At 44.3% G+C, this 25503-nt stretch overlaps 1 long non-coding RNA gene across 1 annotated transcript in view; it reads right to left on the bottom strand.

Annotated features, from left to right (window-relative positions):
- LOC141958494 (uncharacterized) overlaps positions 1–25271 on the bottom strand; it is a 28710-nt gene extending 3439 nt beyond the window's left edge. Inside the window, exons 1-2 of the long non-coding RNA XR_012633284.1 lie at positions 25050–25271; positions 24425–24542 (exon numbers count right to left, since the gene is read on the bottom strand). This is a non-coding gene — a long non-coding RNA (uncharacterized LOC141958494). The remainder of the gene's footprint in view (positions 1–24424; positions 24543–25049) is intronic.
- Positions 25272–25503: the final 232 nt, after the last annotated feature.

Here is a 25503-nt window from a genome sequence, read left to right as displayed (position 1 = left end):
AACATGCTCTCAGTTTAAAACCACCATTCCGGTAACTGCTTGATACAACTCCATCTGTCTCGTAAAAGCAACAGGTCCCTCCCTGCCTGTGTTTCAGACCCCCCCGACGGCCCCGATGTCACTGCTGCTCTGAGCCGACCCAGGGCAGTTCCACACGCAGCCTTAGGCCATTTTGATTACAGTAGGATGAATTTTTTTTATTCCTACTGCTTCTAGAAGGGTTGAAAGTGTACTTCTGAAAATGTTGCTGAAAGAGCATGTTGTTTTACCCTAATAAATTACGCACAAAACGTTCTGTCTCTCTATTTTGACAGAGCCAGGAAGACATGCAAGTCAACATAAAAGGAGAACGCTAATGGACACAGGAGAAAGAGATGAAGCGAGTACTTCAATTTACTAAGGAAAATCTAATCTCAAACAAGGGAATTATCAACTGGAAAATCCAAAGTTGATAAAATGACAAATTATGAAAATAAGATGCAGGAAGTACACTACAACATTTCAAAATCTCAAGAGCCTTCAATAGATGTCCCTAATTTAATCTGCTCTAAAAATCTGGCAGATGAAATTATTTTTATAGACTATGTTTTAAGGCATAATACCTAATATGAATAAATACCATTGGTTTTACTTAGCTGTTTCAGAGGACTTTTAATGTAAACAACAATAGTGATCCATTCTCCAAAGTAGCTGTTTTGGTGTAAAAGCCAGATTTTTAGACGGTTTAGCTGTTTGCCGGATGTTTGGGGGCTCAGTCTGAGTGTGATTGTGAGATTTTGCCAGTTTAGCAGGGCAGCAGAACCGTGTTAGGAACTAAATGAGCTTCACAAGCAAACTCTCAGAATTGACTGAAATCCTTTTTACACACAGTTTGAACTAAAGTATAGAAGATTGGGTAAAGACCAAGAACAAAGTGAGAGGGAGACTGACAAGAAGGATACTTTAATATTCCTTTCTGAAGAAACAAACCTCACACCCAGTTGTTACAGAGATGTAACTTCCATCTTTGTCTCGGGTGTTTTCCCATTTTTGCATTTACCTGACCTTTGCTCATTCTTAGAACATAATCAGTTTTGGAGGAGAGCCCTTCAAATTTCTTTCTGTAGCACTGGGATCCAGCACTTATCTGTAACTGTGAATGTAAAAGTGTTTTTCTCACTTGGAACCTTTTCTTCATTCTGTTCTGTTCTGTTCTGAACATGGAGATGGATCAGATACCTTCCAGGGTGCTTAGAGCTGAAATGATTCTACCGTTCTATGAGAAATACAGCCATACAGTTCTCTAGCCTACTTTATGGAGAGTATCTTGCATAAACCTCAGGTGGTAATGATGTAATTGTTATTCTATTTAGAAATCTAATTTGTAAGCATTTAAATTTAGAGGGGCTCTACTGATTGTAAACATGCACGCAGTCAGGCCTCAATTTCCTTAACTGAGAGAAGGAAAATCTAGAGTACCTGGTTTAGCTGAGAATTAGAAAAGGTAAAAAACCAGAAAGAAATATCTTTTTTAAATCAAGGACTAAATGTGTTGAAAATGTTTCCCCTCCCCTAACTCGACATCGCAGTTTCAAATTGTAGTACATGATGCCTTGCAGCCACATGTTCTGTGTCGTCTGCCTGAGGCAATTTAAAATCTTACTCCGAGGGATATTGTGTCCAGTGAGATAAGGCCCGGCCTAGCCGTTATCTCAGAAGGCAGCGACAAGATCTCAGGTGAACAGCCCTTTTGTCTGACAGCAGAAATGAGGAATAGCGTTGGCTTCTTTGGGAAAATCCTGTAAGAGCTCAAATGACCAAAACGGGGTGACTTTTCCATGGGTGGAGGTGCAGGGTGTGCTGAGCCATAGTCACAGGCCCATTCAGTGCTGCACAACTTGGGGCTCCCAGCATCTGAATGGTCGTAGGATTATCTACACTGTCCTCCTTCTCTTTTGAATGGGATCTCAGAAACCAGCATCTGAAGAGATGCTTGATAGAATCTGAGTGCCTTTCCAAACTGGGATCATAAAGGTTTAGCACCTCCTGATGCAATCTCACCCACCTCCCCACCCCAAAAAGGCACCCCAACAAGCCAAAGGCAAAAGAAAAGAATTTTCTAGCATCTTAACATGCCGATATGCCCAGCACAGGATCGGGCTGAGAGAGAGGCCCAGCTCAAGGGAAAGACAGAGAAAAGCAGGAGGAGAAGGACGTGGCCACGAGGGAGATACTTGGCTGGTCCTGGATTGTTGTGGAACCACAGCCTCAGTACATTGTTCTCCTCCCTCTTCACTGGAGCTTCTTGCAGTGGGGCCCTAAAGATTGCATTTCTGTGTTTGCACATACTCACTGCATGATAAATCCCCCACACTGGTTGAAACTATCACGACTTAAAAATAAGTCCTGAGGTAATGAGCCAAAGCTCCGAGGCAGAGGGCTGCTGAAGGAGAGCTGGAATTGCCCTGCTGTTATGTGTGCATGTCCATCATCTGCTGCTGAACTGAAAGGCCCAAGGGAAAGAAATGATTCGTTGCTTTCACCTTATACCGGTTAAAATATACTAATGTTTTTCCAGATGGTACTTCTCAACGGTCATCAGACACGTCCTGTAGGTGCATCATATCAGACAGCAAACAGATTAGCAGTGGTACCTCCTGTATTTCATTAAAAGCTTGCAAAGCTTCCAGCCTGAGATCCCCCATTCCTGAAAAAACTTCTACGGCTAAATTTAAACCATTAACTCCCAGCATCTTAGCAGCACTGATATTTTAATGAAGCTATTTATTAATCAAGGTAGCAAAATCCATCTCAAGGCAACACCCAAATGAGAAAAAAAATTGGTTGTTGTAAAATAAAAACTGAGCAAAACTTCCCTGGAAATTATAGAGATTGCTTAAAATAGAAGGGTCTTGACAATTTCCTCCTAATGAAGACATCTGCTGGAAAAAAGTGCCCTTGTAGGGCAAGGCGTTATGTTAACGTATTTATTTTTGAAAACAAATGAATCTGTGATTTAACTCTCTCTGCAGTCCCTAGGGGTCAGTGCAGCCACAGGAATGGGCTCAAACACCGCCCCAGAGAGACCCTTCGGTAGCGTGCACTTTAGTCCAGCTCTCCAGAGCCAAAGCCTCTCTGCGGTGTTCTGCAGCGGCTTTAAATTAAGAGAAAAGGGTGCAGTAGGCTTGTTATGCTTCCTCATGGCCAACTCAGGGGAGAGGAACAGCGACTCTCATTCAAAATCGCTAAAGAGCTCTTCTGGGTCTCTTAAAACACAGTGATGGCAATCACCCTACTTCTCCCTCATCCAACAGGTTTTCCAAAAGGCATTTCTGTTCCCTCCTGGGCTGGAGAGCCCTCACCACAGCTTCTCCTCAGGGAAACTCTCTTTGAAAAGAGGTGTTCCCACACTGGGAGTCACCTTTAACCTTTCCAGTCTGGAAATATTATAGATCATTTTAACTGCCTTTGCTTTTTACATTCTGGTTTTTTTACAGGTGAAAATAATGGTAGAAACCTGCTACTGGTGTATGGAATATCTGAGCCACCTGGGAGTACAACTCTATGCTTAAAATACAAGGGAAGTCCTGTTGCTTCTTTCCTCTTTATCTTTCCAAAGAAAAAGGCACTTCAGCAGAACTAACTATTGAACTTTACAGAGCCCTTTGAGAAGGTAAGGTGAACATCCAAGGCACTTCACTTGGTTTAAAAACACATATGCAAAATACACTTTTTGGGATTTTATGACACATTTTGCTTCCCCTGGACAAAAGCCAAGTCTTCAAACGTTGGTATTCTTGTTGCTGCTCTTCATGCGAGGAACTGAAAAAATACCATAACCCAATTACTTAAAAGGGAATCTTTGGGAGAGGGAGTTGTTCAACATTTTGTCAAGTGCCAATCATGTATTCCCCAGTGACAATGTCCCATGACAGTAGCACTGAGATTCCTGGTACACTAACAATAAAGTTTCCTCCAGGTCAGGCAGCTGCAATGCTTCAAGTCTGGAAACTGGCAGATGTTCAGCCTTTCTTACCTTGAGGCCACAGACACCTGCTGTTTGATTTAAGGTGTTAGAAAAAACTATCAGCACGACTTGAAGTTGCTGTAAAATAAATAGCTGCAACAGTTGAGCTCTCCTGCTTTCCTGTTGTTTTATTTGCCCTGGTGGGCACTGCACTGCACTATTTGAGAGGGAGCACCTCAGGGATTCACCACAGACTCTCCTGCCCTCATTCCAGCATGTCTGATCCCACATTTGGTTTGCCTGAAAAAGCTGTTTTAAAAGCCATTATTTTAAAATCCCTAGGGTGGTACACACTAACCTTATTGAAAAGCCAAGGAACAGCAGAGCATAAGATCTACTCTAACAGACTCACAAGCGCTTCTTATTAGGGTACATAATGGAAATAGGTTTCACCTTGACAGATCACATCATTTGTCTCTCAAGAATTTGATATATGACTTGACTCTCATCAGAGCTGCTCTAGAGAAATCATCATTTACATGATGATTTATGGGATAAAGCCAGAGAGAAAGAGGTCTTCCCAAATATGTGATCATGGAAATGCAGTTTTCTTTTCTAAACTGAAAGAAGAATGGGAGGAGAGAGTGACAAATACAGCTTTCAGATGGAGGTCCCTGCAGCATACTCTTTATCTCAACAGCTCCGTTTAAACCTCTTTGCTCTGGGAGTGGATGACCGTAGGGAAAGCCTTCTGAAAACTCTCTCTTGCCCTCCCTGGCAAAGTCCTCTGCCAGTTGACTTACTGATGGGTGCTGTTTCAGTGGCAGTCCGGCTCTTACTGACAAAAATTAGACAGAAGTCTGTGTAGCTTCTTCCAAGGCCAGTAAAAGGGGTGATTAAAATATAAAAACGCCGACGTCGGAGTGAGTGTGCGTGACAGAAAAGAGGAATTTGCAGAGTTCTTCGGATTAATCTTAGAAGTTATATAGTACATAACTTTAGGAGAGGAAATAATGCGAGTTGTTTGTAACAGCTCCACGGTTCTGCAACCTGGTGCTGCAGAAGTCTCAGCTGTAAGGCTTGCAAAAGGTGCTGGGGTTTGGGTGTCTTCTGCTCTAGAAATAGATCCTCTTACTCCTGTTGTTTGTTTGCATCGTAGTACTTGTGAGCAGAATGTGTGACGCGCACAACTTGAAACAAATGGAAGATAACCACATACCATTAGCTACAACACACACAAATTGCTTTTCTCCCCTCAACAGGAAGTATCATTTGGTAAAAAGAAACCATGACGAATATGAAGAGTCTTGATCCAAAAGGCTACAAGCATATCATGGGTTTTAATGAAGGGGGGTGGTGAAGACTGTGTATAGTATTGTCAGTGAGGATGGATTCATTAGTGAATAAACTATTAGTTGCTGGGGGATTAGCAGCTGTTAGAGATGAACTGAACACATCCTGCCTTAAATAATTATAAGGCTGCTGAGAATGTGGCAGGATTTATGATATGAAAGAGCATGGATATGCTGAAGTGGATAAGATTTATTCAGGAATGCAAATGCACAACAGGTTTGTTTCTCCCCCATATATACTACAGAACTCCCTCTTCGCTCGTCACCTATTAAACAGCCCTGGCCCACCAGCCTTACTAAAACATTTCTATTTTTAACATTTTAGATTGAACAATATTAACCATTTAAGATGCTAATAACATCTGTTGCCCAAGAAACACTGCAAGTCTTTCAGTGGAGTCTGTCCTTTCACATTAAGGTAGGAAGTCCCTGTTTTAGAAGCTCTTTAACTGATAACCACATTAATGGTGTCAAGCGCTTTTTCAGCTCAGCTCTGGTTTTAGCCTGGCCGACATTAGGAACCTCTGTATTTGTGCTTGGGTTCTGAGAGCTGGAATTAACTGTGCTCATGCTACTGAGGAACACTCACAGATTAGTAAGTGGGAAGAAGGGGAAATTTCAGATGCATCAGTTTAAGATGACAGAAATAAATGAAAGCACGTTCAAGCATAGTCTATAAACATAAAGACATTAGGATTATGTAACTATTAACTCTCCTTAAGTACAAACTGGCCATCTCCTAGTTAAAAAAAAAGCCAACACACACCAATGGAAAATGATGCTGTTTAAAACACTATGCTGACTTTTACTGTAGTTATTTTACTGACACTATTTTTGTAGAATGAAGGAGAGAGTTGTTAGATTTGTCACTAGTCTCTTCAAGGAATCCTTCACTCTCTCAGTATCTCAGTTTTGCCTTAATTTTCAGCATCTGTTTGCCCTCTGCTTGTGGAGCAAATCAATGTATATTATAGACCCCTGCTCTTAACGCTTTACAGGAATTTTTTTTTTCACATCTATATTAGACAAGAAATAACATACTTGACAACAAACTGTTATGTGCAATTTATTCTCTGTCTTCTACCAATGGGAGAGTAACGGGACTTACACGTCCTTATGTTTAGTAAAACCACCGAAGCTTGACAAGAGTTTCTACTCTAATGTGTTTTCTTCTCGTATCCAACTAGGATGACCCCAGCAGTAACTTGTACTCATTAGCCGTTGTCTTCTCAATGGGACTCCTTCTGAAAAAGGAGTCTCCATCTTCTTTGCAGCCACCCTTCACACACTGGAAGCAGCGCAGCTGCACAGGCTGGCATCAGAGCACCTGTCTCTGCTGACCTCAGCGACTGCCTGAGCGACTGACAAGCTTAGAAAGATCTACGGGGCGAGTCACCTGCAGAGAGCAATGCCTGGCTCCATCTCTCCCACTCAAACTGAGAATTAGCAACGGCTAAAGGATGCTGGCTTTTGAATCCTAGTCCACACGGCTGGATTCTGTTTCTCTAGCTCAACCAAGAGGCAAGTCCCTATATCCGTGGCATCCTGGAAAATGGAGATGAGTACAGTCTTCCTGGTGCTCATGCATAAATCACCCTACATAATAACCAAGCAGTATCTGAGACTGTAGCCTCCTCCTCCTCCAAGAGGCAGAGGTGCTAGTGGAATTTAATTGCACTGATATTTAATTAACAAGTAGAGTACCTTATGCAGGTGAGAAAGTACAAAAGTTACGCAAGCAGCACGGGATGGCAGCTGAAATTACAGCCCGGGAACAACTCTCAGCTCAAACCTAGGAGAACAGTTCTTACCTGACCAAATAAGGAAGTTTAAAACAAACCTGAAGCCGCACATGCACAAAGTTAACTTACAGCTTCCAAAGAAAGAACACCATTAAATCCTCCTGTATACACCTGAAAAAAAGAAGTCTCTCTCTTGAAAGAAAGATTCCTGCATGAGAGAGTGGAAAATATTTGGGCTGATTTCAGGGTTCAGACCATCAGATAAATTTCCTCTAACAGCACAAGGACCTGGGTTTAAAGCACTTTGTAGGGTCACTAACGGCTTGTCGCAATCCAGCTAACATATTTTCAAAGAGCTCCATGGGTATTTAGCCACATACTTCCTATTAAAGCTAAACTGTCTTAAACAAAAGAGTCATTATATGTCTAACTACCCATACAGATCCTCAAGAAATTTTAGGAGACTATATTCACCTTACACTCTCCCCTTTTCCATGAAGCAGGGAGGGAGGAAGCATCCTTCTCGAGCAATACTGTCTGCAAACTAAGTTGTCACGCATTGCATTAACGGCATTCACTACCAGCAGGCGCCGTACTACTTGAAAAGTTACAGTCTTCACAGTGCTCTAGAGGTACTTGAGGTGGCTACAATTAAACTGTGCAAGTTTGATTCTATACGCAGGTTTTCACCAGCTGAGAATCTAGCTCATAGCTTCTCAGTGACAAGATCTATAAAATGAGCAACAGCAAGAATGGGAAACTCAGTACTGAGTAGGCTATTTGTGAATGGTCACACTGAACACCTTGTGCTTTATCACTCATTTATTTTAGTGTGATGTGACTTAGCTCACATGGATATTTTAAAAATGTGGTTTACTCCCTAAAATCCTTCACAAAAATTTTGAAGCACAGGGTATGTTACCTACAGGAGGGAGTGTTCCAAAATAAACAAAGATCCCCTTCCATCAAAATACAAAAGCTGTCGTCAAATGGGAAGGAAAAGCAAAAAGAGCAGCAACAAGTTTTCTAGCAGAACTTGAAGAAGTAGTTCAGGTTCAACGGGTACTGCTTCAGCCTGAACTTGGCTCTGTAGCAAACCCTGTTCAAATTTAAGTAGCATGCTCCCTTTCCTAGTGCCTTTCACCCAACACTTATCTTTCACAGTAAAGCTACAGTTCTACAAGAGCATTTCATCTTTGTTGTATTATGCACAGTTTAGGTGCCTATGTAACAGTCAGTCTGTATTGTTCCCACTCCTGTTTAGTATTACCAAAAGTTTTGTTTTCTTCTTTTGGCAGGTCAAAAGTACACTTGATTTTCTTTCCAATGTCCTAAGAGAGAGCTGTCATCAGAGATAATAATCACTTCACAAAAGATTCAGAAAACTAATCTACATTGCTTCAGCCTTTTTCTCCCACCTCCAAGGACACTCACCGCTACACTCCTCTGACCACCGTTTTCATTACGAAGCAGCTTAGTGAGGATATTCCTCTGATTAAGTGAATGCTTTACTGGAAGCAAGTTCCAAAGAGTCTCCTTCCTCCTGCATTCAATGTGTTAAGCATTCACTATCGGCTCTGGGATTTACCAAGAACTCAGAAAAGCCTGTTCTCCCTTTGCATCAGAGATTAGAAGAGGTAGGACTTTCTATAGTTACAGGGAACTGGCTGCAGGAAATCTCTTTCTCAAGAATGAACTCTGCTACACTGAAAGAAGCTTCTCCCTATCGCAATTTTAAAAGTTCTCACAACTGTCTAGACAGCATTAAAGGGAGTCCACTAGTCACTATGCAACCAGCATCTTCTAGGCTCTGCCCTCTCCCAGGAAACCGAAACCTTTTATCTGTTGTCAGCCAAGAAATCGGCACTAGACTGAAAGTCTACCATACGCTTTTTGGAAAGCTGCACGACGGGAGGTGAAGGCTGAACAGCACTGAGATTTCTGATATTTTTCAAGCTCTGCACTTTACACTGGGGGGCCCACAAGGGATCTCCATTACAGGACAGTATAAAACTAGCAATATGAAAATCTATTTATTCTCCATCTAAGTTGTTGAAGGCAATTAACACTTTTATCTTCTGATGTGCTTCATTGATCGGGTACATAAAAGGAGAAATGGAAAAAATTTTCATATTCTTTAAAAAAAAAAATCCATCTATAAAGCTACAGTCCCAGGAAAGATGTAGGGCAGTCTACATGTTAGTCTCTTGCTTAGTGAATAATACAAGACTTCTACAGGAACAGAAATAAACACCAAGTCGCTGAGCTGCAGAGTAACAGTTTCAGATCCGTGACTACATTATCACTTTAGAGCCAGCCTTTCAGAGACACCTTCACTCGGCAGCGACATTCTACCCCAGACTGTTACATGAGAACAAGATTTGCACAGCATAGTTAGGAACCAAGTATTTGGCCAGTAGGTGCTTCCGGCAGCCATGACGGACTAGGGCTGCAGATCACATACCACAGAAACATCTAAACGCCTAATCACATTATTCATGCCTCAAAAAAAAAAATTTTGCTTCCTGTTTTTTGCCTCAAGAAATTGTGGGCATTGAAAGACAACCTAAAGCAAATGCAGACAACTCACAGATACTGTTGCACGCATGTGGATGCCACATCGAGGACAATTCTCACAGCAGGAAGATCCCTGTAGTTTTGCTGCTAGAAGATCGCAGCCCTGCGCTTCAGAGCCGAGCTCTTCTCTCACTGTGCTCCTCAGGCAGGCGACCTCGAAAGATACGGCATAGCCAGGAGGAACACATGCAAAAGAAGTCAGGTGAGAGAACATAGAGCGACACAGCAGAGCCCACTTCATACAGCACGGCACACAAAGAAAGATCTCACGCCCACTAGAAAGCCCTGCATAAGCCTCTGGAGCCTCAAATTTATACAAGAATCCTGCAGTTCAGCAGCATCACACTGAAGTCACACAGATACAGTATACCAGTCACCAAAACCTAACTCAAGCAGTTAAGAAGATGATTTATGAACAAAAAGTTCTGCTTAACAGTATCCACTGCTTTCTAGGATCACTGCCACAAAATGTATTTCTCCAGGCTGTAGAGCGTATTGAGTGTCATTATCTATATACATTACACAACAGTCCCCAGAAACAGTAAGAATCTGCTGGTCATCCCTCCAGGGAAGGAACCAGTAGTTTAACAAAAAGCATACTTGCACTTATGGGGACTGCCTGGCAAATTTACAGCCACACCAAGAGCACCAGTCTTCCCTCCACCTCCACGCAGCAGTTGTAACTGAACATTTTTTCTTCCTACCCAGTTTTCATTTATCTTAAAAACACTACTTTCATGGCCACATTGAAGTGACCAGAATTCCTATATTTCTCAAGACGTGTATGATTTTAGCTGTGTAACTCTTTCATCTCTTTAAGAGCTGGTCATTTGCTCAGGTGAAACAGCAAATCATGTAACACTAAGCATCTGCATAATGACTTCTGCAGCTCATGCTTGTCCCTGGTTTCACACTAGGATAAAATATTCCTCAAGTTTGGCCAATGAGAGCATAATTAAAAACAACCTTGCAGAAAGTAGTATTATTTCCTAAAGAGCTGAAATAATTAAATATTCCCATGCAAAACAGCAAAGAACACCGCCTAGAAACTTCTCTTTGAAGAGTGGACTGAGCCATCCCACAAAGGGGTTACCATATCTAGTCATCGCCGATTAAACAAGAGCCCCTCAGGGAAAACAGAGTGCTTCAAAGATGGAAAACTTATCTGGCCACCAACTCCTACTGCATCAATTTTCAGTCATCTCAGAAAACAGTAACACAGTACATCTGAAATCTTCACAGCGATCTTCTCTCCAAACACCTCCCTTTCATTACATTGCTGCAGACAGCAAGCAAAAGAAGGAAGATCTTTCTGACTGAAATGACATTTATTAATAGAAAAAGACCAAATATACATTATTTAAGAGGAACCAGGTGGGTGAAAGAACAATAAAGACATAAATGTGACTTCTAGATAAACAGTAAGAACTGTGAGCTGCCACAGACTGTGGGCTTATTTGCACAATTGCTAGTTTCTTCTCTTCTCACAGCATAAAGCAAACTTTAAAAAAAAAAAAAAGAAAAAAAAGAAAGAGTAAGTTCATTTATACCGCCTGGAAATCCTTTGTATTTTAGTAGACTTGAGGTACCTGAGAATGAAACCCTGTATTCAGCCGCTCAAAACCTGTCAGTGTTTCCCCCACATCCTGAAACATCCATGCCAGGCAGTACATTCCTGAAGGCAGCCCCTGAACTGCCTTATTTACAAGCAGTTTGCTTTCTATTCTCTCACTCAAGTTTTACCTGTAGCTGAGAGAATACATTATAGATGTGTTAGAACAATTTTAACATCATTGGAAGCACTTTCATATTTGCATGTGATGTTGATACTGTCCTATACATTTGTCTGTCAGTCAAGGCAGAAACGACTGACTATGCATAACCACATGTACAAACACTGATATGCGAGCAGTCCTAAAGGATAATCACATAAACTACAGAATTGTAATAACTTCATTCTCTAACAAAGATGTTCCCCATCTTTTCCAAATATTTCAGTCCATTGTCATTCTCCTTTGCTTCATCTTCTTTTTCAGTTAGATTTTTTTCTTTTTTAATAATACTCGCTTATGGAGAAAGTCAGCATTACTTCCTTCCTTACCTTGCACAAGTCAATTCCCTGACTGAGCAACAGATCAAAGGGAAAAGAACAATTATTTATGGTTTACTTTATCAACTACAACAAAGAAGCCCCATGAACAATGCCCCAGGCTGGGTACAGATGTCAAAACCACAAAGGTCTCTACAAGAAGATGAGATCTAGCTAGGTCTGTACTCTTTCTTTTCAGCTCCTCTCCAACTACTCTAAATTACATTTTTGCTTCAGGAGATGTACTGGGTCTGGCTGAGCTGGAATTGGTTTTCCCCTATAGCAGCCCTCATGGTGCTGTGTTTTATGTTGGGAGCTGGCAGGGTGTTGATAGCACCCTGGTGTTGTGCACAACCATATGACATCTGATCAGGATAAAGCTGGGAGAAAGGACGAAGGGGGTGGGTTCACCCTTGGTCGTCCAAGGAACCACTACGTTTATTGGAGCCCTGCTTCCTGAGAAGGCCCAACATTGCCTGTTAATGGCAAGTAGAGAATAAATATGTTTTGTTTGGGTTTTTTTTTGCTTCCGTGTGCAGACCTTTGCTTCGTTTTGCTTATCTTAAAACTGCTTTTGTTTTACCGACAAGGGTTGTCTATCTTATTTTTTTTACCCTCTTTGCCCTGTTGAGAAAACAAGGGGAAAAGGGGGGGAAGTGGTGGAGTGACTTGGTGGGTACCTGCCATTTAGCCAAGGTCAAATCACCACAGAAGAATATAGTGGTAGGCTCTACTTAATTTTAAGTATTTTTCTCCCCTCAAAATTTGCAGGTATAAATATAGTGGAAAAGCCAAACCAGTCTTTATGTCACACTATGTCTTTCAAAGCTCTCGTCCCCTCCAACATTCTGTATTATGGTTCATGTAACCCCCGTGAGTTGCCCCTTCCTAATTACCTAGGACGAACAGCACAAATACACAAATACCAGATGGGAAGCCCAGAATGGAAGCAAGCATACAGAGAACATCAGGGGAGTGTCTTTCTCTTCCCATTTCTCCCTCCCCATTGCAGTGTAAGGCATATGGGAACACACAGACTATGGGAAAAGAGTGGCTGTGAACGAACAGCAGCAGAACAAACAGCACTGTCCTTGGTCAGCTCCATGAGACAGCGGGTCTCCACAAGGGCACAGCTCCGCCCAGACAGCGGTTATCCATGTTTGGATGCACTGCCTAGCCACACTGCCATCAAAGGAGCAATTATTCAAAGGATCAACATCATTTACTTGCACTTTATATTAGAGCAGAATTATTTGTTATGTTTTGTTTCCCATTAAACAATGGGCCCTGTCAAGAACGGCTTCAAAACAAGCACACCTACACAACCTCCCTAGAGCCTTGCCAGCTAAAGGGGGGAGCCTCTGCCTCCTCAAGCACAGGAGAACAGTGAGATGAAGCTGGTCAGCTGAGAGTTCCCTGCTGTGAGCTCAAGTTTACAATTCCAATTGACTCCTTTTTGGCAGATGCTAAGTTTCCGCATGCAGCTGAACATCATGCTGTCATGCAAAAAGGCGAGAAAAAACTGCAGCAAGGTCGTACTACAAAGCTAATGGATATGAACATTTCTCCCAGTCCTCACACAGAACTGAGGTGTTTCAGCAATTATCGGTATCCATTCCTCTCTTTAGAGCTTCCCTGTAAGCAATCAGAACTAGATGCCATCTCTGCACAAAATGAATGAATTAACGACAAAGACTCCTCAGCACGATAAGAGGAGCTGCATCGGGGGTATTAGGATCAGGCTTTAATGCCCAAAACCAGTCCCACAGCCATGCTCCAGCCATAATGGAACTAGAACAAATACCGGTGCTACACAACATCAGCTGGCCAAGGAGTTGGGTCCCCACTCCCACCCAAAATAAAACTAAAGACTGCGACAGACGGAGAAAGCAAGCAGTCGATTCAATGGGAATGATAAAGCAAGCTTCACTTTACTGCAAGAAATCACACCTTATATAAGCACTAACTATAATTATGCATACTAATCATAAATCTATTGGATACATCTAAAAGGTTACATTATAATATCCCAGCCCCTTGTGGTATTTTGAGTATGTCACAACATCCTCCTTCTTCTGGATTGTTTTTCCCCAAAAGTTGTTGACCATTATAATCAAGGCCGCTCTGTACCCCAGTTTCTTCCTTTGTTAGCATAACTGTGCCCTGAATCTCCTTCCTTCTTAGCATAACTGTACCCTGGGTTTTTCCTTTGTTTACATCAAATAGCTGTAATCAGCTCCGGCACAGACCCATGACCTTGTTCTGCAAGCCATTCTCCAACAATAGACCACCACAGAGATTAAACAGGTGAATTCTCTTCCTCTATCAAGACAAAAATAAGTGTTTCTTCTCTCTATTTAAAGCTCTTCATAAACACATTCATCTGTAGAAACTTCCATCCAGGTCAGAGAAAACCCTTTCTAAACATTCACAAGTTACATCTCTTCAGCACTTCCTATAAAATAAACATTACCTATAAAATGAAGGCAGTATTGTACATTTAAAAAAACCCTTCCCTTCTTCAGGTGTTAGCTAGCAGAAATCACTGCTCTGCTTATTTAAGATTGTTTCTCTAGAACAAGTGCACTCGTCACTCAACTTTCCTCCCCAAAAGAAACACCTTAACAGTAAACTGCAGTGGCAAAGAATTTTACCTGTGGAATACCTCTGGAGGGACCAGAGTTCAAATCAAACCTTTACAGAACCAAACCATCTAGGCTGTCTAGAGACAGCCTAGAGACAGAAACCATCTAGGAGATGCAGGCAATTCAGAGGCACACTCAAACTCACCACCTCACTTGTCCCCTTCGAGTGAAACCCCAAGAAATCCAGGAAACCTGTGATCCATACACCAGCTGCTCATCCAAGCGCCAGCACACACAGACCTTGCTAAGCAGAGCCTTTGCTTGCGCTCAGCTATCAAGCATCTAAGGTCCTCTCTGCACTTCCACAGCAGTGAATATCCCCAACACACTCTTGCTGTGTCTGATGGCTGCCAGTGGAATCAAAGGAGACTCCTCTTCTACGGTCAGAGAAGATTGTGATATGGGCAAAAACAAGCAAAGAGGAAAGGCCGGTGGTGGATTTGGACACGGTTGCGACAAATACACAGCATAGTGCGTACACAGCTGGAAAAGCAGAAAAGGCCTCAACACCCTCTGCTATCATCTCACTAGTTCCTAGACGTCGAAGGCTGTACCCCACTCTCACAACGCAGAGTAGCAGAGTCCTTTAGCTGATGGGTTCAGCTAAGCCAAGGAGAGAACAGCTAGAAATAACACTGCCAAGTGATGAGAACTGGCTGTAAACTCAAACACTATTTTGATTCATTAATCTCCAACAGCTAAAGACAAACCTAAAGCAAAATCAACAGGACTGTAGACTAAGCACTTGTATTCTGGGGTGATTTTTCAGCATGCTGAGAGAGAATGAACTGACCAGAGACACACACTTCATTGAGAGCGGCCAGATTAGTGCTGCTTCAGCAAGCCCACGGTTAGTGCCCATTAACTAACCTGTTTTGGAAGCTGGGAACACCATAACTAACCTTAGCTTCAGTTGGAAGTGAAACCACCTGTCCACCTCCTGATGATATTGCACCTGCCCTACAAGCCAGTGCACGTTTATGTCTAGTGTTTCGGTGGTGCTGTCCTGGTGATGAGCTCTGACTCATTTCCCATTAAGAGGCACAAGCTTTCAAGACTTCCCTGGGAAAGCAGCAGAGCAGAGGTACTGTTTTGCTGGCTCAGCACACAGTGGCCACTTGAAATCCTAACAGGTGACTGCAGGGAAGCCAGGAGCCCACTACAACCCGCAGCACGAGGAGCTAAGAGCCAGCAGCAGCAAGCCAGCCCAGAGAGACACAGAGCAACACCACAGTCCCAGAGTCACGCCCGACAAGGCAAGCCTAGTGTTTCAGCAGCAGCTGTCTGGACCAGCTTAACATATTAATGGTTTCTGCATTCACATTTCTGAGTAGCTTGTTAGGTTACCAATACCAACATTCAATAGAATTATGTCCCTTAAGTAAACTGATGACATGCAAAGATAAAGGAAAAAAACAAAACCACAAGCAAACAACTAAAAACACCCCACCTTCAACCACCATTTGTTTAAATCCATCCATCTGAAATCTGTTTTCAGCAACCCCATCTTTTACTGTTCACTGTAATCTCTTACCATATACCTGCCCACATAATGCGATATATCAGTAAATCTTGAGAACATTTGCTACAAAATGCAGCTTTCCAGTATTGAATTTCACGTTGTTCTTAGCTGATACTCTTCAGGGCCTACATGCATGTATACAAATTCTTGCTGACAAAAATCTTTCTCTAGTGAAATATGGTACCTGTATTGGGTCTGGCTGAGCTGGAATTGGTTTTCCCCTATAGCAGCCCTCACGGTGCTGTGGTTTATGCTGGGAGCTGGCAGGGTGTTGATAGCACCCTGGTGTTGTGGCTGCTGCTGAGCAGTGCTTACACAGCACCAAGGCTCTTTCTGACATTTCCCCCCCAGTGGGACAGGGTGGGCAAGATCTTGGGAGGGGACACAGCCAGGACAGCTGACCCAAACCGACCAAAGGGATATTCCATACCATATGACGTCTGCTCAGTATAAAGCTGGGAGAAAGGAGGAAGGGGGTGGGGTCACCCTTGGTCCTCCGAGGCAACTACTACGCGTATTGGAGCCCTGCTTCCTGAGAAGGCCCGACATCGCTTCTTCATGGGAAGTAGAGAATAAATCTGTTTGCTTTTGCTTCCGCGCGTGGACTTTTACTTCGCTTTGCTTATATTAAAACTGCTTTTGTTTCACCCACAAGGGTTAGTTTATCTTCTTTCCCCTCTTTACCCTGTTGAGAAAACAAAGGGAAGGGGGCAGGGGGGGAAGTGATAGAGCGACTTGGTGGATACCTGGCATTTAGCCAGAGTCAAACCATCACAGTCTATTCTGGCGCCCAACGTGGGGCCAAACAACGGCAGTTTTATATTAAATGTGCTGTAGCTATAGTAGTTAGTAAGCAACAAGCTCTTGTGCTGGTCACGGGCTTGTTTACTGCGCTGCTTATCTTTATTTTGTTAAGCTCAGGAACATGCTGCAAGGAATCGGGAACATCATGAGTGGTTTTATTTTGCAGGCTCCCGAGGTACTTAGTCATCCTTATGTTAGTTCATTGATACTCTTTATTAATGCTGTTCGCCTGTTGTGGGTTGTGTGGAGCCCGGTATGCTCTTGGTGTAAGAGAACGCAAATTTTGAGTGAATCGGTGCCAAAATGTGCTCTGAGGCGGCCTGTTCCTGGGTGGCAGGGAGAGTGGAAGAAGTTGGGCAGATTCCTAGGACAGTTATCACCTCCTGTAGCCTGGGATCTCACCCCTGAACAGGCAAGCAACTCCACAAAATTGACACATCACCTGATAGAGGGGTGTCTTGCCTATCCCAATGAGAATCAGGAACTTCTAGCACTTTACTGGGGCCTGGCCTGTGCTTATCGAGCCGCAGTTCAGCACTCTCAAAGGACTGTGGTTGACATGGGAACTCAAACAATAACAACAACAGAGATTGCCCCAGTAGTAAAAAAGAAACAATGGACAAGGAGAACAACAGGCCCATACCCTCGATTAATAAGGGAGGAGAAAGAGGAGGAAGAAGCTGGTCCTTCAGCAAAGGTATCAGAAGAGGGAATAACAGAACTGAAACAGGAGGCAGAAACTACCCAGTCCCTGACATCATCAGAACTGCGAGATCTGCGGAAAGACTATTGCCACCAGCCGGGAGAGCGGATCGCTGCCTGGCTGCTGCGATGCTGGGATAATGGGGCAGATGCTCAACAGCTGGAAGGTAAGGAAGCCCAACAGCTGGGTTCCCTTGCTAGAAATCAAGGAATTGAAAGGGGAATTGGAAAAGAGACAGCAATTTGCAGTCTGTGGAGATGACTCCTTTCAAGTGTTAAAGCAAGGTATCCTTTTAAGGAAGATCTTATGGACCACACCCCAGGGAAGTGGGCTACTGCAGATGAAGGTGTCCAGTACCTGAGAGAATTAGCAGTGATGGAAGTCATCTATGGTGATCCAGATCATGATGAAGCCCCTAAAAATCCAGAGGATGTCCCATGCACACGGGCCATGTGGAGGAAGGTGATTAAAGGTGCGCCATCCTCGTATTCTGCCGGCTTGGCCGCAATGTACTACCCAGAAATGGATGCAGGAGAAGGACTAAGATGTACGCCAACTGTGGAGGCAGTCTCTTCCTGGCTTCAGAACTTTGAAGAGAGTCTTGGTACCTCCTCATCTCTACGGGCGAGTGCCCTGGATGTTAGGAGCTCCCCAAGAAATCATTTCTCTTCTCTGCCAGTCAGGGGGAAAGGGAAGCCAAGGCGCATGACACGTGGCGAACTCTGGTTCTTCCTGCGTGACCAGGGGGAGGACATGAGGAAGTGGGATGGTCAACCCACCTTTAAGTTGGAAGCACGTGTACATGAATTGCGAGGAAAGACCCCTGCCAACAAGAAGACATCCAAGAAGGTTGTTAATGTAGCTGGTGTAAAACCACAAGGAAGTAACCAGCGATCTCCCAGATACAGAAAGACTGAGATCACCTCCCTTGACCCTGAAGAAGGAACCTCCGGCCTGGCACGGCAAGAGTCACACAGTGAATACTCCGACCAAGAACAGGAATAGAGGGCCCCTGCCTCCAGCCAGGAGGAGGAAAGGGATGATCGGGTGTATTGGACAGTGTGGATTCGATGGCCTGGCACATCAAATCCACAGAAGTACCAGGCTTTAATTGATACCGGGGCACAATGTACACTAATGCCGTCAAGTTATAGAGGGGCAGAACCTATCTGGATCTCAGGAGTGACAGGGGGCTGTCAAGAACTATCAGTATTGGAGGCCGAGGTTAGCTTGACTGGGGACAAGTGGGAAAAACATCCCATTTAACTGGCCCAGAAGCCCCTTGCATCTTGGGCATTGACTATCTCAAGAGGGGATACTTCAAAGACCCAAAAGGATACCGATGGGCTTTTGGTGTGGCCAGTGTGAATACAGAAAAGGTAAAACAGTTGTCTAATCTGCCTGGCCTCTCAGAAGATCCTTTTGTTGTGGGACTGTTGCAAGCTGAAGAACAACAGGTACCAATTGCTATGAGGACTGTGCACCGACGGCAGTATCGTACAAACCGAGACTCTCTGGCTCCCATCCAAGAATTGATTCGTCAACTGGAGAACCAAGGTGTCATCAGTAAGACACATTCGCCCTTTAATAGCCCAATATGGCCAGTGCGAAAGTCTGACGGAGGGTGGAGGTTAACAGTAGACTATCGTGGCCTGAATGAAGTGACGCCACCACTGAGTGCTGCTGTACCAGATATGTTAGAGCTCCAGTATGAACTGGAGTCAAAGGCAGCCAAGTGGTACGCCACAATTGACACTGCCAATGCATTCTTTTCAATTCCTTTGGCAGAAGAGTGCAGGCCACAGTTTGCTTTCACGTGGAGGGGTGTCCAGTATACCTGGAATTGACTGCCCCAGGGGTGGAAGCACAGCCCCACTATTTGTCATGGACTAATTCAAACTGCACTGGAAAAGGGTGATGCCCCTGAACATCTACAATACATTGATGACATCATTGTGTGGGGCAATGAGGCAGAAGAAGTGTTCAAGAAAGGACAAAGAGTAATTGAGATTCTTCTGAGAGCTGGGTTTGCCATAAAGAAAAGCAAGGTCAAGGGACCAGCACGAGAAATTCAGTTCTTGGGAATAAAATGGCAAGATGGACACCGTCATGTGCCATTGGATGTTTTCAACAAGATAGCAACTATGTCTCCACCGACCAACAAGAAGGAAACACAAGCTTTCCTAGGACTTGTGGGATTTTGGAGGATGCATATTCCAGGTTACAGTCAGCTTGTGAGCCCTCTCTATCAGGTGACCTGAAAGAAGAACAATTTTCAGTGGGGTCCTGAGCAGCAACAAGCCTTTGAGCACATCAAACAAGAGATAGCTCGGGTGGTAGCTCTTGGGCCTGTTCGGACAGGACCAGCTGTGCAAAATATACTTTACACATCAACTGGGGAGCACGGACTCACATGGAGCCTCTGGCAGAAGATACCAGGTGAAACTCGAGGTCAACCATTAGGATTTTGGAGCCGGGAATATCGAGGATCAGAAGCCCACTACACTCCGACTGAAAAGGAGATACTGGCAGCATATGAGGGGATTTGAGCTGCTTCAGAAGTTGTTGGTACAGAAGCACAGCTCCTCTTGGCACCACGGCTGCCTGTATTACATTAGATGTTCAAAGGAAACATCCCTTCCACACACCATGCAACCAGTTCTACCTGGAGTAAATGGGTTGCGTTAATCACGCAACGGGCTCGACTGGGGAAACCCAACCATCCAGGGATCCTGGAAGAGATCATGGACTGGCCAGAAGGTAGAGATTTCGGAGCGTTGCCTGAGGAGGTGGCTCATGCCCAAGAGGCACCGCCATATAACGAGTTACCAGAAGATGAGAGGCGTTATGCTCTCTTTACTGATGGATCCTGTCGTGTGGTAGGAAGCCATCGGAAGTGGAAAGCTGCTGTGCGGAGTCCCACAAGACAAGTCGTTGAGGCCACTGAAGGAGAAGGAGAGTCAAGTCAGTTCGCAGAAGTAAAGCGATCCAACTTGCCCTAAAGATTGCTGAATGGGAAAAGGGGCCAGTATTATATCTCTACACGGACTCCTGGATGGTGGCTAACGCCCTGTGGGGGTGGCTACAGGAGTGGAAGAAGACCAATTGGCAGCGCAGAGGTAAACCCATCTGGGCTGCTGCATTGTGGCAGGACATCGCTGCCCGAGTGGAAAACGTGGCTCTAAAGGTACGTCATGTAGATGCTCATGTGCCCAAAAGGCGTGCCACTGAAGAACATCAAAACAATGAGCAAGCAGACAAAGCTGCCAAAATTGAAGTAGCTCGGCTGGACCTGGACTGGGAGCGTAAGGGTGAGCTGTTTGTAGCTCGATGGGCCCATGAAACATCAGGGCATCTTGGCAGAGATGCAACGTACAGATGGGCTCGTGATCGAGGGGTGGACCTGACCATGGAGGCCATCTCACAGGTCACTCACGAATGTGAAACATGTGCTGCAATCAAGCGAGGCACATGAGTAAAGTCTCCCTGGAACAGAGGGCGATGGCTGAGTTTTCAATACGGTGAGGCCTGGCAGATTGACTATACTGGACCACTGCCACGAACACGCCAAGGCAAGCGCTACATACTCACCATGGTAGAAGCAACTACGGGTTGGCTAGAAACGTACCCTGTAAATCATGCCACTGCCCGAAATACCATCTTGGGTCTTGAAAGGCAAATTTTATGGCGGCATGGTACTCCTGAAAGAATCGAGTCAGACAACGGGACCCATTTTCGAAATAATCTTATAAACTCCTGGGCAAAGAAACATGGCATTGAGTGGGTGTATCACATCCCTTATTACCCACAAGCATCTGGAAAGATTGAAAGATATAATGGACTGTTGAAGACTATGTTGAGAGCATTGGACAATGGGGGATGGAAGCATTGGGATATAAATTTAGCAGAAGCCACTTGGCTAATTAATACCAGAGGATCTGTTAACCGTCCTGGTCCTGCCCAAACAAACCCCCTTCATACTGTGGGAGGAGATAAGGTCCCCGTAGTACACACAGGGAAATGGCTGGGGAAATGGCTGGGGAAGGCAGTGTGGATTGCTCCTCCCTTGGGAAAAGGCAAGCCCACTCGTGGGATTGTCTTTGCTCAGGGACCTGGATGTACTTGGTGGGTAATGCGGGAGGATGGGACTACTCAGTGTGTGCCTCAAGAACATTTAACCTTGGGGGGAAAGTAATCTGTGGGATGAGTTGTATGTTGCAGGAAGTGATGGAGGAAGTAGGAACGATGAAGAGTGAACCAGATACGTGCAGTGACGACCCAAACCTAGCCGGTGCTGGAGTCCAACAGTCAAGCATACTTCTGTCCTGAGCATCTATCTTGACAGATGGAAGCCAAGTCACTGAACATCTGAAGGAGTGAAGAAAGCTTATGGAATGGATAAATGAATATTATGTGGGACCTGGGCATAACGTAAATGGTATGGAATAAGGGGTGGAGACTGTATTGGGTCTGGCTGAACTGGAATCGGTTTTCCCCTATAGCAGCCCTCACGGTGCTGTGGTTTATGCTGGGAGCTGGCAGGGTGTTGATAGCACCCTGGTGTTGTGGCTGCTGCTGAGCAGGGCTTACACAGCACCAAGGCTCTTTCCGACATTTCCCCCCCAGTGGGACAGGGTGGGCAAGATCTTGGGAGGGGACACAGCCAGGACAGCTGACCCAAACTGACCAAAGGGATATTCCATACCATATGACGTCTGCTCAGTATAAAGCTGGGAGAAAGGAGGAAGGGGGTGGGGACACCCTTGGTCCTCCGAGGCAACTACTACGCGTATCGGAGCCCTGCTTCCTGAGAAGGCCCGACATTGCCTCTTCATGGGAAGTAGAGAATAAATCTGTTTGCTTTTGCTTCCACGCGCGGACTTTTGCTTCGCTTTGCTTATATTAAAACTGCTTTTGTTTCACCCACAAGGGTTAGTTTATCTTCTTTCCCCTCTTTACCCTGTTGAGAAAACAAAGGGAAGGGGGCGGGGGGGGAAGTGATAGAGCGACTTGGTGGATACCTAGCATTTAGCCAGAGTCAAACCATCACAGTACCTTACACAGATAAGATCCTCCACATTTCTAAGAAAAATCCAAAGTCTGAAGAAAATAATTTTGATATATTTTTCTCTGTCCTGGGGATAATATTTGAATATCACACCAATATTTTCTCTGTAGCAGTTTCACCCTTCAGTCAGATTTTGTATGTTGATGCAGAAATGTTCAGGTACAGTAGTTGGTACATAACTTTTAATGCATATACAAAAAGTTCCTCAAAACTGCCTTCAAAAATCTGTTTAAAGTTTCACTGTCCTTCATCTGTTTAAAGTTTCACCCTCCTTCAATCATTACATTCTAATAGTCTAACATTCTAACAAGACTCATGAATCACTTTGTCAAATAAAATACAATAAAAGTCCTTCTGGACAAAGTTTTTCTTTTTAATGGCTTGCAACACAATTTATCTGAGAAAAAGCTACAAGGTAAGAAAACAAGAGACTAAAATATCACACTTCTTCCATTCACATCGGCACGTTGCTTATTGTTAGCATTGTTGTATGACTCCAGCAACACACTCCCTCATAAACATCAGCCCTTCAGAGACACCCAACTTACTAGAAGAACTATCTCCAAACAAACACAGGCAGCCAACAGTGCCAGAAGGTCAGCTGAGAGATGGGACAGGTGTTAAAGCCCAGATCTGAGCTTATAATCTTCCCCAGACCCCTAAAATACACAGTTCAGCCTGTGACACAGGCATCATGAATTTTCTGTAAAATTCATGTATTTACTGGACTGTGGTAAGATTAATGTGCATCCCTCTAGGGACAAGAGCTGATCCAATAGAGCTATGAGTCGTATTCTCCCCATCAGAAAACCTCCAAGCTATCTCGCCAATACAGAAACTCTAACTACTTCACTAGAATTCGCATTCATCTACGTGGTTACGGGAGTGCCTGTGTACAACTAGCACAGGTAGACAGGCACACCAAGCTGTACACATTTCACAAGGCACGGAATTGCAGGAGGAGAATGAAAGGACAGAAACTATGGAAACAGATTATAAGCTTTCTTAAATCAATTGATACACTGGAAAAGGATGCAAGTTTGGGGATACACTGTAAACCAATCTAAATCCAGACTGCTGTCCACTTTGTCAATGTGCTATCTGGATATCACACATGCACACTAAAAAGAGAGCCCCAACTAACAATATTTCATTGGTTTGGGGGTATTTCTATAACCCAAGCACTACAAAGAACTTTTTTCAAGTTAATAGAATACACACAGCAGAAGAAAGCATTACCTTGAAACAAACTCTTCCCAAATTCTACACATTCTGAAACATAATAGGTTTTAATCACTGCTACGCATAACATGGTGGAAACATGAAGAGGTGAAATGCAACTGTCACACCTTAGAAAGAATTTTACAGAAATAGCTAGCAAAACCCAAAAGAACTTTGTTCTCTAGGAAAATATATTACTCACAGAGTAGCCAACCCAATCTGTGTCCTCAATTCTGTCCTTCAAGAAACACCCTCAAATAAAGATAATACCAGAAGCTAGAATTCATAAACTCAAGCAAAAGAGCAGAAACACTATTGAACTATTGCTCTCACAGCACTTCAGAACTGCCCCTTCTCCAGGAAAAACTCTATTTGAGCTCTAGGCACTGTAAGAACTCACGACCCGACCATCTCCCTTCAACCATCACTAACAGCCCTTGTTTCTCAGGCACCCACTGCCTCTTCAATAATTTACGTGATTGAAACAAACAACATAAGCTAGGTTAGTCTTCATTCCCATTTCACATTAGAATTGCACCTGTGGAAAAACTTCTGTGCTTGAAGACCTGTTCCTTTTCTCCCACAGGTTGGAGGTGATTTAACAAAAGGTATCACCTCTCCACTAAAAACCTTCCATCCCATCTGTAGACAAATACAGCCAGCCTTGCAATATCAAAGCACGAAGCAGAAACGAATTTTTTAAAAATGGCCAATTAGCCATCTAAACTTGGAAAAAATAAAGGTGTTTTCCTCACCCCAAATAGACGGTATCAACTTGACAGAAAAGCACAGGAAGCAGCAGGCAAACAACAGTTGTCCTGATTCTAGCATCACAGCAGTGTTGTGAGGATCATAAAGTGTTAAAAGCCACTTCTGCAAAGAAAAAGGGCATGACCAGAGGTTTAAAAAAAACTCTCAAGTAATTTGATTGAAAACTTTTTTTTTCTTTTTTGGCTTTACCACCACAACTTCTTACAGAAGCATCTGATTTGCAAAGACTTTGAAATGTTAGCACAAGCACTGTCACACAAATATTCATAAAATAAAGAAAGTAATTTTTAAATTTCCATAGCATGAAGGTATTTGATTAGGGTGGGTAAGTCTGTCCTGCTAAAAGTACCTTTGTGTGTGAACAACAAACACACACAAAGGTTTTGCTCCATTTCTTGAAACTTCAGGACAAAAGTTCAGTTTGTGTTTCTTCAAAGTATCTTGCAAGAGAAAAAACTGTTTTCCTTCAACAAAGGCCCAGAAAAGTACAGAAATTATGTCCGTGCGAGTCTCAGAGAAAGGCTCCGGTATGAGAAGACATCAAGGCAGTTGGGAAGCAAGCTTTTCTCCAAAGATGTATTCGACTTTGCAAAAGCATGATGGTTTTACCTTAAACATTCTGCAGGATGGGGCGTTAGCGGGCACTCTCATCTGAACGCCGCGGGGCAGAGGAGCCTCAGGGTGTTTCGGCAGCTTCAGGACCCACCCGGCTTGTGACAGACCCTGTTGGCCCGCAGTGCCACAGGGCAGCGAGCTGCGGGGAGTGCTCAAAACCACCTGCCGCCATCGGCCGCGTGTGCGAAGGGCTCCCGGTACCGGCTGAAGTCACGGAGTCGTCCGGGTGGAAGAGACCTTCCCCTCCGCGCACTCTCCTCGGCTCGGGGGCTCCCGCCGCCCCCCCCGGGGCGTCCCCGCCTCAGCTGCCCGCCCCCTCCCTCCTGCGAGGCGGAGAGCAGCGCGGGCAGCCTCCGGCTCGGGCCGCGGGAACGCCCGCCCGGCCCCGGCGCGCCTCAGCCCGTTCCGTGACCGGCCCCGGCCCCGGCCCCGGCGGTCCCGCCGAGGG

Source organism: Athene noctua, chromosome 3 (assembly GCF_965140245.1).
Source record: "Athene noctua chromosome 3, bAthNoc1.hap1.1, whole genome shotgun sequence".
In the NCBI taxonomy this organism is placed as follows: Eukaryota; Metazoa; Chordata; class Aves; order Strigiformes; family Strigidae; genus Athene; species Athene noctua.
The sequence above is the reverse complement of the archived record's forward strand: the minus strand, read 5'-3'. Positions and strand labels throughout refer to the sequence as shown.